The sequence below is a fragment of the Thunnus maccoyii genome, chromosome 22 (genome assembly GCF_910596095.1).
Source record: "Thunnus maccoyii chromosome 22, fThuMac1.1, whole genome shotgun sequence".
Classification (NCBI taxonomy): domain Eukaryota; kingdom Metazoa; phylum Chordata; class Actinopteri; order Scombriformes; family Scombridae; genus Thunnus; species Thunnus maccoyii.
The window spans coordinates 6,451,869-6,468,735 of NC_056554.1; the positions used below are offsets into that span (position 1 = coordinate 6,451,869).

The 16,867-nt window shown below is 39.6% G+C and overlaps 1 long non-coding RNA gene across 1 annotated transcript; it reads left to right on the forward strand.

Annotated features, from left to right (window-relative positions):
- The first annotated feature begins 11,964 nt into the window (after positions 1–11,964).
- LOC121889255 lies at positions 11,965–16,387 on the forward strand. The gene is made up of 3 exons (XR_006093483.1): positions 11,965–12,877; positions 13,267–13,393; positions 15,523–16,387. It is a non-coding gene; the product is annotated as an uncharacterized LOC121889255 (long non-coding RNA).
- The last annotated feature ends 480 nt before the right edge of the window (positions 16,388–16,867 follow it).

A 16,867-nucleotide genomic window follows, 5' to 3' on the forward strand; every position in this document is an offset into this window, starting at 1 on the left:
ACCCATTAATGCCCTACAAGCCAAAATTCAGTAACTACAGTATATATTGGTCAAAACTGAGTTAAGTTCAGAATCTGTCTTTTTGATATTTCAACCATATAAAAGAATTATACTATATACACAAAAATAACACAATTTGAATGAGAAAAATGTGCAAAATTGTAAAACTATGAAAGCAAGCTACAGCCAAACAGTGAGTCAACTCTAGCTGTGAAATGACTGTTTCATCCCACTTACTGCACTGTCTACCAGAGTCAGTCAAGCTAGGCAGCTACACCAAGAGAGACATATCAAGTTTAAGCTAGCTGTTAAGATATTCTATGTTCACGTAATGTGGGATTAGAACGATGGGAAAACTGCAATTGGACACTTAAGATGTTTGAAGTGAATGTAGCAATAGTTAAGGCTAGCCTTAGCTAAAGCTAAATGTACCTAGATTTGAAAATACTGTTCATGGTCGACATAGCACTAAAGCCATTAAATCTGTATTTAATTACCTTGAACACAGAATTTGGATGATGTGGGGCATCCATGTTTTGTTTGGTTATTCAGGCACTTGAAAACTATTTAGCGTAAAGACAGATATGCTGGAATGTTCTGAAATATTGCATGTTTTTCGGGGATATTGTCATATGACTTTGATTTTGATATGAACAGTATTTACAAATGCAACATCAGTTATTATGGCAAGTCCGACATAGCATGCAGAAATAGCTACGGCTAACCTTAGCAAATACCAAGTGTACCTACTTTACCTGTTTCCTGTCCTTGAAAACTCCATTGTAATCATTCAATGTCCTAATAAATCAGTTTTAAGATTATCCATAATGCCATTTTCTCAACATAGCTGGTCCCAGCTTTGTAGAAATACTCCAAACCGATTTCAAAGTGCAGCACTTTTTATCTTCACCTCCTCTATGGCTCTGCTCTCTTGTAAAAACACACACTTACAGTAAGAAGAAAGGGGGTTGAGATACCTAAAGAATCAAGCCAATTAAGGCGGTATCCTACCAGCTGCTGCTCCTTCAAACCTTTACAGAAAAATGAAAATGACTCAGTTCAGAAGGCTCTCTGGCAATCTCTGAAACAATACATGGATCAAGAAACAGCCCTTTCCTCTCATCTACAGTGCTGTCTGTGCACGTGTGTGTGCACTCCTGCTGCTGAGTATACTGTATGTCCAATAGTGTTGAGCTGAACAGCAGTTGCTCCATCCATGAAACTCTCTTGTACACACACACACAGTCATATGTACAATCTCTCACCGTCTTTATATGTCTCTTTTGCAGACATAACCATGAATATTGATGTGTGTACATCAACATACAGGCTAGAAGTCTACGCTTGTCAGCAGAGGTTAAAAACAGGAAGGGTTCATTTGAGTTTTAGTGATGAGACATGACAAGACAGGACATGACAGGACAACAAGAAAACAACATAGATTTGAAATAAATTTTAAAAAAGGGGGACAGAAAAGCAAGAAAACAAGAGCAGACGCTGACATTATGTCCAGAAATAGAAATATGCTGATGAAGAGAAGAAGACATGAGAGAAAAAGAAAGGAGGAGACAAAAAAAACCAGAAAGACGAGGAGGGGAAGCTGAAGAGGGACGCAGCATTAGACCCACCAAACCGGTAGAGCAGAGGAGACGAAAAAAAGGCGAGCAGCTCTAAATACTTAAAGAGCCACAGCGGAGGAGAGAACTCGCCCATTGTCTTGTGAAGATACAACACTCAGCCAAGCAAAGCGAACAATCTCTCTGCAGCACAGGACTCAGCTCTGTGGCCTCCACAAGCTCCACATCCTGTTCATTAGAAGTTTCTTTACTCCCTCTGAGAGTTGTGGAGGAAGCAGGACACACACTACACTACATACAGCTACTTTACAACTTTACTTTTTTTTTTCTCCACACCATTTTTAAGTGCACCGTTGCACGCCTCCGTCCTTGTAAATGAGCTTTATTTCTTCTTTTTTAATTAAAGCGTTTGATGACTTGTTACATAATGGCATTACCAGCAGTGTGTATCAATGCGTGGTTGGGTGAGGCTTTTTCTCCTGGGTGATTAGGAGGGTGATGCACAGTGCAGCGACGCCATCTATATCCAGAGTGTGTGGGGTGTTTTTAGAAACAGACAGCTGGGGAGATGGAAGCAGTACAGATTAAACACAGGGGGCAATGAGGACAACTTTTTGGGTCAAAGGCGAACTAAGTGTGTTAACTGGAGTTATTGGTAAAACTTCGATGAAAGGATCGTTCCGGTTATTCTGGTCTTATTCTAATAATTTTGGCCAACGCTTGTAACATTTGTAACAAACTAGCAAGAAATACACCTGAGAAGCTAGCTTACCGAGGTATGTCAAGTTCTAACCAAAGATGAAAACAGCACTTCTGGTGTCTCATAACCTCTTTACAGAAACTTGTTCACTGTCATATGTTAATTTCTTGAGTGTTTTGACTTAGTTCTTACTGTTTCTTAATTTTTCTGAAGCTCAACGCTGTTACATAGAGCAACTACCTTTAGCTCAATGTGGTCACTTGGAACAACTCTTTCCTGTATCTCCTACACTTTTCTTGCTCAGTAACTGCACTGCAAAACGTCCTGTCAATGTTGGTGAGGTGTAGGACACCAGAGTTTGACTGGTTTATCACAATCCTAGTATTTAATAAGAAAAATAAATGCATTAACTTAAAGCTAAGTCAGTATTTTATTTATTTATGACTTTATTTCTATTTTAACCTTGTCTTTTCATCTAGGTTACAATTATTAGGATAAGAAAGCAGAAAAAGACATTTTCCGCAACACAAAATTATGTGTACTTTCACTGGCATTTAAATCTTTACTTTTTCCTTGTGAATTGATTATTTTACATCCTCAGGCCCCTGAAAAGTATTGAGTATGTTGATTGAACTGACCACCACTCATAGACATGTGCAACCTGTGACGAGGGGTAGCGAGTAGAAAAAGCTTTCTTTTAAGAAGTTTTAGTTTATATACACCAAGAGTTTTAAGTAGAGAATACAGAGTAATATTGCGACTTAAATTCAAAGTTTTATAAATATTGAGCTTTAATCTCTTCCTTTCCAATGGTTCAGTGTAATTAACAGCCTGCTATGGTCAACAGTATTAAAAAGGTGCAATAAAGTAGAAAGAAATTAAGGTACACTCACCTGGGAAATCCATTGCCACAGTTTTACAGACTGTGCTCTCACTTCCAGAGCAACCACACACATACAGTAACATCTAATTAAAAAGGTTTAAGCAATTGTTCACAGAGGAGTTCCCATCAAGACCTGGTTCAGTGGTGATACATTAACTGGAGCGACTCAGAGTGAAAGTGCCGCTACAAACGGATGTGATTTTGAAAACGTAGTGATTTTAAATGCAACCTATCAAACCAAATCAAATTCTGACTGCGTCTTCATTAAAAACGCTTGATCACGTTCAGCATTTGAACATTTACATCCGTGCTAGAGACCTGTTTGAAAGCCTAAATGTCTGCTTGTTCGCTTAATTGCTCTCAATGTCATTAGGAAGTGGAGCGTGACACCGCAGTGTAAGATGCACTTGAAAGAAGACAAAATGTGTAGAAAATGACAAAAGACTCTGGAGGAGGACAGGGACATAACAAGCAGCACAATGGCTGGGACACACTGCAGAGCGTTTGGATGCGGCCGATGGAAAACCCCACTAAACCGTGGAGCGCGTTAGGAGCCAGAGCTGCGAGCCGATGCCGGTTGGCAGACAGCAAGAACTGGCGCTGGGGCAGGCGAGCCCAAGTCTGGCACCATTGCAGCTATAGAGCTGTTGTGTGATATCACAGTGAAACAGATTGAGATTAGCCTGCCATGATCCACTGAGGAGAAAGGACGGATGGAAGAGGAAGCGAGGGATGGAGAGGGAAAGTGAGATAGAGCTGTAGAGGTAGCTGTCATAAAATGAGAGGAGGATCCTCTAAAGTAGGGAGAGAAAGATATTTTCCTTTATTTCTTTTATTTACATTCTCTACTCACACAATTATACTTTGGTTGCACCCCAGTATTGCCATCATTACACTGATTGGACAATATCCACTATATCAGTGCAACACACACATATTCATAATTCTATCTTTTTCCAACATATCCTGCCCTTTGTCTTCTTCTCTGGTTTTGCCTCCGGGTCCGCATCTATGTAATCTCACCCCTGCACAACCTTGGCAAGGCAGATGCACGTCCCAGTTGACCCTTTGGATAAATTAGCCTCTTATTAGAAAAATGGAAGTATCTCTCTGCTGTTTAGTCTGTCTTCATTTTATAATCCCAACAAATATGACATCTCCTGGTGTGAAACATCCTCTTCTTCTCCCTTTCCCTTCGCTTCCTGCTCCCAGTTCCTATAGGAGGTGGTTCAGTATGTTCCAGCCTGCCTGGCACATGAAGAGAGACAGCCAAGTGGCTTTTGATGGTATTAGTGCGTGCATGTCAGTTGGTTTTCATGGGTGATGAAACACCACGCGGCATGATATCCTATGTGTATTCTATATTTATGCTCTATACTGTATAATGCACTGTATAGTTGAGTTTCTGACAGCAGGGATTTTCTAAATTGGATTAGCCATTATCACCGAGGATTACAAATCTGATGGCAGTAGCCAGGGGACAATCCTCTATATAGCATGATTGACAGCTGATCAGCTCTGTCATAGGCGGCCCACGCACTGGGTGTGCGATGCCCTGAAGCAAACAGTGGCTCTGAAAAGTAGGAAGTATAGTTGCTGATTGGCTGGCTGGTGAGAGCAAAAGTGCGGCAATCAGATCAGTTAGTGAGCATGTTGTGAACCTAGATTCAAAGCTTTATTTTCCCCTGCATGTTGGATTTATTTGTTTACTTCTTTGATGTTAGAATGGATTTTAATAAGAAGTTTATTTAAATCAGAAAAGTTCAAGAATATTTTTAAGATTAATTACCCAGGAGTAGATGCACTGAACGATGATGATGATGAACACCGGGGGTATATTAGACAAGTAGGTTATAATTGGTTGGGGAGTTCCGCAGGGAAAAGGAAACAGATTTGGCTAAACAATTTGGGAAAAGAGATGTAAATGTGTTGATGGGTTAGGAAGTAAACCAACTGAATAAAAGGCTAAGGAGCAATATTAGTCATGTGTGAGTGGTGCTGGGGTGATGTGGGTTTCTTACAGATTCCTAAAATGTGTCAAAAGTCCCTGTCATCACTGGTTATGGAAGTCCACGGCTGCCGATATTAAAATTAAACCATTTAACCAAATTGATACTGCATTTTCCATTTGTGTGCACATTACATATGACAAAACAAAAAATTTAATTTTCATGTTGGAAATGTCATAATTGCTGCCAAAGTGAAAATTAAAATAATACATTTTTTTATGTACTCCAAAGACACCACCACAATAATAACTTGAATGTGAAAGGGGGTTTTCATTTAATTTTGAGACAATATGCAACTAAAACCCAAAAGTAAAACTGCTAACTGGACTTGGATTTAATTTTAATTATATGCTACATCTTATATAATAAACATCATACAGAAGGGATTCTCCTTTTTTCAAGAAATCTGTCAAAGCTCAAAACTACTGAGAAGGAATAACACCCACCAATCAGAGAACACTAGTCTGGTTATAATTTATTCATTTTGGCAGTAATGCCATTTTTTAAAACATGAAAATAAACTTTTTTTTCTTAATCTTAATTTTGTCATCCATTATGTGCACACAAATTGAAAACTGAAATTTGTATGCCCTGGACTTCATAACTGCTGACCCCTTTGTAAGCCTGTGAAGGGTGGACTTTCTGCCCCAAAGTAACAAACTGCTTCATGGAGTAGTTTCCTGAAGAGACCATAATATTGCAAATGTTCATGCTATGGTTATCAGATCCCCCACCAGACCAGAATGACTCCTCATATGATGAGAAAACAAGTGTGTTTTCATCAAGGAAAAAAACAAATGAACTTATGTCCCAGGATGAAGTGAGCCCTTCAGGTCTAATGTAATATAATGAAAATAAAAGGAATAAGCAGGTGTTGTTAAATAAAGCTGTTACATCATGCAGCTGTGGTGAATCACAGCGTGTCACCCGGGCTGGTGGGACGGTAAAGAGAGTGGGGGGAGGGGCTGGGAGCTGCACGGTGGTTAGAGGGGTAATAAAGAGTAGTAGATGCAGTGCGGCTGTGACCCCTGTCAATCTGCTGCTTGTTAGAGACAGACGATGACTGGCAGGGTCACGCCGTCGCCCTCAGTTGACTTTAGAGAGCCCTGAGTTATTTATTCTTGTGCGAGTGTGTGTGATTGGATCTATAAAAAATTCATGTGTTTTTATCATGCTGTAAGGGTCTGTATATAATTCTATGTGTGTGTGAGCGCATGAGCAATTGTGGGGATGTAAGAGAAGAGATGACCAGAGTCTTAAATCATACAGCCCTCGGTTGTCATGGTACAGTGTGTGTGTGTGTGTGTATTTGAGTGTGAGTATGCGCTTGCTCTCTTGGCCAGTAGAATAAATAGCACTGATCTTTTCGAGTGCATGTCACCTTCATCTGCGCAGTCAGCACTCTCAACTTTGTGGCTCAGACACACACACACACAAATATAAAAACACATGTACACAAAGTCTAACCTTTATTGAGAACTTTAACAGCAGGTAGATGAAAAGACTGAGTCATTCTAATAAATCATACTCATCAAAGTCTGTTAAAAGTCAACAGAGATAAAAAAAAATAAAAATAAAAAAAATCACAAGAAACTCTGCAGAAATACATGTCCAACTCTGCTGTCTCTGCTGGTTAATGAAAATAGAAATACTCATTTTTGTGACAATGTGCATGTCAAGGTAAAGAGTAAAAACTTTACTAAGTTACATTTCTGTCGAATGTGCACTGCTGGACAAAGTTTCTTAGTGGATATTTAAAATTACTTAAATTAAAATGCATCTTCAGCTTCGGACATTTAAAGAATCCTCTAATATTTGTCATAAACAACGCAACATATTTCCAGCTATGCTATGCAAAATCCTATCAAGTGCCAAAATGATTTATTCAATTTAGTCTCATTGAATGAGTTTTTGTTGGTGAATGGCAGTAATGATCATTTGCTTAAAAGGACTAAAACTTTGCTGATGACTGAGTTTCTGATGAGCAGCCCCTTGCACAGGTTATAATGAGAACACAAGAGTAAAATACAGTGACTGAGTTTGATATAGTGGAAAAAAAGTGATGCTTATTAGTAGAAGCTTTTTTAACGGCAAAAACCAGATCAAAAAGCTCAAGTGCTCTTAAAAAAAACCTCTGAACTGGTTCTACCAGGCTCTGGCTCTCGAGACAGCTTTTCTTCTGTTCCCATTACTTACTTTGATTAAAAAGTACATAGATATAATTCAAAGATGTCTAAAAACACAATGATCATTACCAACCTTAAACTGGCTTAAGTGGTTATAGACATGACAGAGTACAGCTTTTGGACAGAAAAGGCTGTGAAAAGCTATTGAAGGTAAGAAACAAAGGTGGGATTAGTGAGCACCAGAGCTGTGTGTGATAGCTGCTGACATCTCTCAATAGAGTTGCAAAGTGGGAGGAGATATTTTCAGGTACCCCAAGTTCCAGATGTAAAAATCCCATTAGGCAACATAATGTGACTCACAGTTTGAGCTCTTCTACGGCTCAGATCCGTATGAAACTCTCCCAGTTAAATCATTACTGTGTTAGAAAATATATGGTTCTTTGATTAAAGTTCGAAGGTACAAGACTGTGTACATAAAAATATCAGGGTAGTAGATTAAAGATTACCATGTTGAGAAAACTGATTTTACAATCTGCAGCGTAAATCAGTTTAGTTTTAATTTCTGGGTCACTTTTGAGTGAATTCAGCAACTATAGCGACGCAATTTGTTTACAACCTCAACGACAAAGCATTATGAATTCACTACTGCTCTGATTCATGCCTCTGACTGGCTTCTTCTCCACTGCAATGGCAACCACATACATCCACAATACTTGTAAATAGGATCAATTCATTGTTGGTTTGACTGTGCACATGACATTTGTTGACAATAGGAAAAATATAGAAAATTGGCAGCCTTACTCTTTAACAAAGATGTTTTGTTTTTTTTAAATCCCAAACCGCAAACTGTGATCTTTCCCTATATAAATACAAGTTTGGAGACACCTTCCCATTCACTTGAATGAGAAAGTGGGTAAAAAATTTGACTGGTACTGAATAGATAACTCTAACCATGTTTCCCGTCTCTAAACCCAAACACACCTTAATCATAGCGGTGTCAGATCAAAAAACAGTTTCATTTTTGTAACAGTGATTTGCAACAGTTATGGGAAAGGCAGCGACAAATGCTTTCCCTCTAATAGGGGCATCATATCAGAAAATGTATCTTTCCGGAGAGCAAATTTGGAGGACTTGGTGGTAGGAGATGCAAAATGTAGTCTCTGTTTTGTGACAGTGTAAAACTATCTCACTATTTCCACAGTTCCTTCAGAAAAAGGAACTTGTTTGGGTACCTCTCAAGCATGTCTGAATGAAATTAGATACAAAAATTACCTTTAAAACACAGTGATATGATTACAGCATGAAGGCTTTTGAGGAGGCTCTGATGACATAATACTATGTCAATAGACACTCTCATCTATCAACCAGACATACTTATGGCTTCAAACATACTATATTTCACTCCTTGAACATCCTTCAGCTCTCCAAAAATAATCAATTTATAAACAGTGTTCAGGGAAAGAAAAGGTCAAATGTGTGTTCCTTGAGGTTTTAGCCCTCATAAATTATTGATTGGCTTTTTTCATCTGGTATTTCCCCGTACTCACCCCCAGCTGTCTTCAGAGAGAGGAGGAAAGAAACCTCACCTAAGACGCGGAGAGATGTGTGGTACAGTGCCACCCCAAAACACGCACACATCACACACACACTCTGACCAGCTGTTATATCTTCTGTACTCTTGACGAAAATAAAATAGATGCAAAAACGTGTGGCTGATGAGCACACAGAATCCAACGGTGAATACACATACAATTCAATGAAATATTATGGATATTATGCTCACAGGCATGCACACACACCAAAATAAACAGGCTGTATAGGCAGATGCCCCACAGCGAGAGACCAGCGACATAAATATTCATACATTCCCATGACTGCAGAAATGTAAATAAGTCAACAGTCGTGAAATTGCCAGCATCTGGTCACTCTGGGGGAAGAGGATGAGAGAGAAGTGAAGAAGAGAGGAGAGACGGGTGAAGAAGGCAGGCAAAAGGTGGAGGATGGAGTGGAGGAGGATGAAAGAGGAAGGTGAAAAAGGGGTTGGTGATGAGAGAGAAGAAAGACGAAGGCTGAAGAGGGGGGAGTCAAATCACCCAGATTATTTTCCACTTTCAGCATAATGACTCTCGCTTGGATTCACGTGCAATTACTTAATGATAAATATCCTGGAGAGCCTATCCATTTTGTATACCTCGGATGGAGAGCAGCAGCTGTAGTGAGCGCTGAGGAATGAGGAACATCTGTTTTACATGGAGAGAGCTAATGTCTCTCTGAGCGTCCACGTATCACAGGTTAGGACTTGGTATCAAACAGCAGTTTGAAGTCAGTGACAGTGTGCAGTTTTACCTCACATGGAATACAGTATTCTCCCGAAAACTCAAATCTAGGTCTTCATTATGAAATAAGCTAACATTTAAAGCCGCACTTACCCATATTTTTATATCAACAATGGACCAGATGACTATGTGAAAGGGGTAGCTAGTAGTGACAAACCATAGAATTAACAATTCTGTGTTTTTTGTCGTTCAGCTTTTTGTTTTGTTTTTCAGGCTGGCAAACTACTCTCATGAACCTCTTTTCTAGCAACAGTAGATAACAATTTTAAGTGAAAAACTTCTGATGAACTCTGTGTTAACTACTTGGCTAACACCAACAGGCAGACAAAGTTAGAAACTAGCTAAAAACCAAAGTAAAGCTAAAACGAGAGTGAATATTAGACTTACACTCACATAGTACCAAGAAACATGACTCAAAATAAATGCAAATGTTACTCCATGTCTGTTGGATGTGTAAATACTGTTTGCTAACACATTAGCCACAACAAATGGTGATAATATGTAAGACGTTGTGTTTTCAGCAGTGGTTCAAAAAGTGCTCAGATCATTTACTGAAGTCAAAGCATAGACTGTAAAAAAAAATATGGACATAGTCACCGTAACGTCACCCATTGGTTTGTGGACTGCAGTTTTGAAGCCTCGAGTTTAGCAATTTGACTATCCCCATCTTGGATTTGACTGTCGCCATGTTTGATTTTTGGAGCCAGTAGTGACCACATTCAGACGAGAGGGCGGAGCTGACCATAGTGCTAGCTGCTAGCTTGGTTGACACAGTGCATTTACGATCTATGGTTCACAGTGATAATGCTAATGCTAATTTCCGCTGGTGAAAAACAGCCATTAAAACAAAATGTACTCACCGGAGAAACTGAACATCCAACTCCTCCTTAGAGAGTCTTTTATCACAACATCGGTGCAATTTTCCAAATAGCCTACATGTTATTTGGATAAACTGACCACATATATTGTGAGTCTACATAGTTACTTTCTCACCTGAAAAAATATTAAAACTTGATGTGACATATTAACAGTCTTGCAGTGTAAATTTCAACAGCATTCAGCCTGGCTCCGCCATTGCTGCTGGTGCTACTGCGACTGGACACTACAGTGATTCACTATCGCCCCTGCATACTGGCTGCAGCTAGCTGGTAAGCATGCTAACTTCAGTTGATATCTCTGCAACACAATACATAGGTCTTTCACATAATGTAAATACTGTTATTTCTTCACGTTCTGTTGATAATTGTTGTTAATTTGGGAATGTTTTACTTAAAATTCTGGCCAATTCTTACACATTATACCTTTAAATTGAACAATATGATAACAGAGTCTGAAAAGTAGTAAGGCCGGCAGTAACTGAACTCCAACTCCAGAGTGTGTATTTTCGGAGCAATGGGCCTTCGAAGCAGTGGGCTTTTGTTTTTCCAGATAACGGATCATCGGACTATGGGCTTTCAGTCCAATGGGACATCTTTTGGACTGTTGGGGTTTTGGAATAATGGCCTTCGGACCAATGGGCAGTCTCCTGTTAACATCCGCTCCCATGATAGCTGTGTGTAAGAACGGAAACTGAAAAATTGTGATACAAGAAATAGGGCTGCAGTCAACCAAAGAAAATCTTGGTCGACCAAAATCGTACATAATCTTCAACTAATCGATTAGTCGCGCGGGGGGGGGGGGGGGGGGGGGGGGGGGGGGCTCTAGCAGAAAGAAATCCCTGGTTCAGGACTTATATGTTGGGAAGAAGAAGTGTTTTGTTTCTTCTGTGGTGTTTGGAGGACAATGTCATACTGCCTTTGTGGTTCCACTGAAGACTGAATAACAGAAATGTCTCAATAAAAACATTCCTAAAAGCATTAAATAAGTGAAATTCCTTTTAAAATCATTAAAGGTCACCTACTAAGCAAAATTGACTTTTTTATTACTATGACATATAAATATGTGTCCCCAGTGGGTGTACAAACCCACAAAGTATGAGACCCAACTCTCCCTTTTTCTCTTTTCTGTGCCAGGAAGTAGGTTTTTCAAAGAGCTATTCAGATTTGCAGCTCCATGTGACAGTCCACGGGACTCTGATTAGACCTTACCTAGTGAATCTACCTCGCTGGCAGCCATCACTACTGCCGTCTCCGGTAACACACAAGGTGTCGAAGATTAGAGCAGAGCACACTTGAAAGAGGTTCCTCAGAAAACTGGTCCTGCAGCTTGGTCTTCCACTGCTGGATATCCTGGAGGTTTATTTAGTAGATGAACAGTTGTTCTGTTGTTGGCTGCAAGGACCAACATAAAAATCCTCACATGCTCCCAGCATCTGAATATAGAAGGTAGAGGGATTAAAATGCAATTTTTTGCACAACACTTCCCACAACACTTTGGCAAAAACTTTTTCTTCATGTTGGACTGCTTCACCCAGAAGGGTGAAGTAAAAGGCAGGATTCCCTTAAAAAGTCAAGCTCAAGGAAAGATGGATTTCTACTGAGCAAAGTCTAGACTTTAGACCAGTAAATTTTTCCATTTACTATGCAATCTGCTGTTAATTTTGCAGGTTCTTGTGTTAAAGTTAGCATGTTGCTCTGCTAACTTGGCTAGCTTAACGTTAGTTAGCATGATCACACACCAGAACAGTTTGCATTATTGTGGGGCAGTCAGTAACTTAGACAAGAGAAACTGTGTAATCACAAAGCCTCATGTGAAGACGACAAACTGCCGGGATTAGCTAGGTGAATGTGAATAACTATTTTATGCTTACCTTTGTGCTAGGGAATTTTAGCTAACGTTATTTTCACAATGCAACAGAAATTTGGTGGCTGGATGTCCTTCTAGACTCGCTTCCCCTAAAATGTATATTATCTCCACATTTAGCTACGCTGATAGTCACTGCAGTTGTGTGTGTGCCACAGTGACATGTTAAGTTACTTAGATATAGATATGATAGATAGATATGCTTTGACAGTGAATGTGTAAAAGATGAATTGATTGCTGAAGCACTGTGCATGTTAACAACAGCTCCAGGATCACAGTTGCTACTTCGGGTTGCGGTTACACACGTATAATGCGCGTGACACGTAAGCCAGTACATGCGCTGTGTCAACAGCATTGATTAGCATAGAAGCATACTGTTCAGACGCACGTGACACATACGACTGAAAAACATTACTGAGATGCTTTCAGTGTAGAGACAGTGTTAGTCTGTCTGTGTGAGTTGGGAAAGTGGCTAACTTACTGCTGTTTCACTGAAATAAGCTGGTGTGTTCTGGTGTGCTGCTGCTGATATGTTTTGTTAAAATACTTCCAACTGTTATTTTACTTGTTCACCTTAACTGCATGTACTGACTCTCACTGCCATAACATTATATATCTGAAACAAGATTGGTGTGAGCCAGTTTTTCTCGGTGCACCTGAATACTTATATTAACTAGATAGTAAACAATTAAACTTGAGCTTTGATAAAAATCACGTGCAAGTGAAAAGCTGTATTTGACTCACTCATGCTCACAGTGCAGCCCGCTGCTCTGGTGCACTGTGATTGACTGCATATGTGTTTGTGTGTACTTAGAAAAATGCTTTTTGTAACATTTAGACACTTTTGTTGTGGTCATAAGTTGTTTTGTTTTCCCTCTTACAATACATCACAGACAGGACCCCAGTGTCAGCAGTACAGCATGTTACCAGCATGTACAATATGGTGTCAGACAGACCCTTCATCAACAGCATCTGTGGGTACACTGCTGACCACAGAAACACGGAAAGAACATGACAGAGGTTTGTCAATAATACAGCTATTGTCTGTCAGTGGTTTTAATGTCACTTTACTGGTTAATTTATGGAATTACATTTTTAGTCACTCTGGTGTCTTTTTGTCAATGTGACATTAGTGAAATATTATAGTATTGTGATCCCTGTTATCTGCAGTTCTACTTGGTTAGCCCTAATAAAACATGAGACTTTTTAAAATGCACAAGTTACACCAAATGTGCCATATTTTCCAATTCTCTGAGTGACCCAATGAAGCTCGTATTTGACGGACTTCGGACTTTTATTTCACTAGCACAATTACGGTAAGTATCAACACAACTGCTGTACGTTAGCTCGAGTATCACGTTACAACAAATGCTGTCCTCTTCAGAGACCTCTAGCACATCCTCCACAAATTTACCTTAATTTTTTTTTCTTTTTTTGGCATTCCTCGCGATACATTTTGCATTCTCTCGCAATACTTTTCTTCTTCCATTCCTTCTGAGCCGTATGTCTATTTCAGCTCAGCTGCTCCCAGCGCAATGCCTCAGTATGGATCAGCTCATTGAATTTTACTTTGAACTGTAAGTTCAAAGTAAGTTAAGTGTGCTGATATAGTATTACTGCTCAATAGGCATGGTTATGCAATTAGTGAAAGTAAACTTGAACTCTTATATCAAGAGGTCTCTTCAGAAGAAAACGTACCAGGAGGCACTGGAAATGTTTTTCAAGAAACCCAGGAAAATCCATTGTAGCAACAAAAGTTTTACACTCTGTATGGGTAAATGAGAACTTGCAGTGGTGCACTATTTTGTAGTATTCATGGTTGGAAAGGTACTGGGAAAAGAACTCAAAACAGTCTGTTCTAAGCCAAAGAGGTGAAATTTTGAATGTACATGACTTTGTAAGAAAAAAAAAAGTAATATTGTTTAAAGGAAAATATGGGAAGACTTGTAAAATATGACTCCTTTAATTGTTTGTTTATTCAGGTCCAAATGCAAATGTTATTCAAATAGGCAACAGCGTCTTAAAATGTATAATATACAACAATTCCTAAAGCCTCAATATACACAATGCATAAGTTGGGTTGGGCATGAGGAGAACGCTTGAGGTAGCATTGTAATGAAATACAAAAAATACACAACTTTCAAAAAAATATTCTACTACTCAGTGAACATTTAAGTTCCTTGCTTATACTGTATAAGCAACTGAATTTCAGCTGACTGTACTGGACAGTAGATGTATTCATGTTTAATATTTTCATCATTTCAATACATTTTGGCTCAGTATTTTAGTCAGCACTTCTTTAGTTCAAACAGCCTGCATTGCCATGAGGTTTGGAATCATAAGACTGTACACTGTGTGTGTGTGTGTGTGTGTGTGTGTGTGTGTGTGTGTGTGTGTGTTAGAGTGGGGGATTTTAATATTTGGAGAAAAAAATTAAAATATAAATTACTGTAAGAGTGTTTGCTGTTATCACTCGAAGATGGCTTTTGCTTCTGCTAAGATGAGCCAAACTCATCTGTGCAGCCCTGACCAGGCTATGCATGCATAAGTAACCATATTGCTGATACTGTGCTGCAAGGCACAAAGAGAACTCATACAATCTAGGCCAGAGCACTTACCATCTGTTTGGTTTGCTCTTCTAGTTACTATGTGAAGTTTTGAACCAGTGCCTACAGAAAGGTTTTGCCCCATACAGTACTGCACATCATTTCTTTACCTTATGATTTATTCCGTTCAAAATTTTGTTTAAATTTTTGTGAAAGTCATTTGGTCATGTTGGTTATACTGAATAAAAACACTTTCATTTTACAGTGGACTGCCAGTTGTGTTCAGTGCCTATAGTAACCTTTCTTACAAATCAGAACAATTATCGATGCAAAATATGAGTTAAAATGTGAGATTGAAAGAAGTGTGATGAGAGTGGCATCAATCTTCTCATCTATCTCTTGGAAAGACACCAAATAAGCACAATCTGGAGCTGTTCCTATAAAAACAGCTGATATGATTTGTGCAGCCCCCTTAATAACAGTCCTCAATGGCTACGGTATTTTCCAGTAAATGTGTCCACTAAATGATCTCAATTGTAGATACAGCACACTGTACACTTAAAGGAAAATGATCCCACTTGTGCTTGTTACTATGTTCCATAGGGTGCAAAGGGGTTGAAGAGGTTGGTGTGACTGATGAGGACATCAAAAACAACCTTGATCTCTGTAGAAGATATATTCTTTCTACCAACAACAAGCCAAAACTAACACATGAATTACCTGTCTTACCTTGCATAGTTATAACACCTTCAGTGATATTGAATACCTATTGTACATGCCCATTTGAAAAAGTAGGAGTTTATGGATATGCCGCATGATAAAAGAACACTATTTACCCATGAAAGGGGTGGTCACATCATAGACCTATAGTATTAAAGCGCAGATGTGTGTTGGTGTGTCCAAGGTCTGTAGTGATTGATGTTCCTTCAGAGGCCTCAGGGCTTTGGGGACCACAAATATGACCTCTGCAGAGGTGAGTGGATCAGCAACTCCGCTATGACTGACTGCCTACCTGGAGGAACACTCTAGATGCCTCCTGTGACCTTCTCCTGCATGGAAAACACATGGGACACTTTGTACGTGGAGGTGAACTGTGTGTGTGATTGTGCGCACAATCACACACGTGTCCTAATGTACTGGCAGTTACACACCGGTACACACACATCCCTAAACATCCAGTGGATGTTCCTTATCTTCCTAGAAGGGTAATGGACTGATAACCAAAATGCGCTGCACCCCCTCCTCTGAATATAAGCCTCTGAAACTGACCAATCACAGCAGAGTGGTTCCCTTGTGATGTAATTCTAACCCAATCATTCTGATACATCTCGGGCTCTACCCTTGAGACACACAGAGAGACACTCACAAATGAATAAAGCATTTGGAGATTGTCAATATTACACACAGACATGCGCAAAGGAGTAGTCAAACACACGAACACACACACACACACACACACACACACACACACACACACTCACACACATACATGCAAGCAAATAAACCATTTAATCACTAATTTAAACAGTCTCCCGGTTTCATTCATATGCATGTTGACACACACACACACACCACAATCATGTGTGTGTAGTGTAAGAGGTTGAGAGATAGCCTGCACACATGACAGCATCCCCAAGGTCAGTCAGTGTGTAAGACAGTGTGTGTGTGTGTGTGTGTGTGTGTGTGTGTGTGTGTGTGTGATGTTAGATAACTATAAGTAGTAAGTGTGACATCTGCCTTTCCCCCTGTGAGCATCTATTACACTGGTGATAGGGAGATAGAAGAAGACAGACTCAGTAAAGTAAGTGTTAAAAACTAGCAAAAGGACACACACGGTGAAAAAGAAACACACAATCACACACACCTGGGGGTTGTGGTCCTAAATCTTCATCAGCAGTGCCAGCTCGCCTGAGGCCTCAGAGCAGAAAAACCCACTGATGAATGGCTC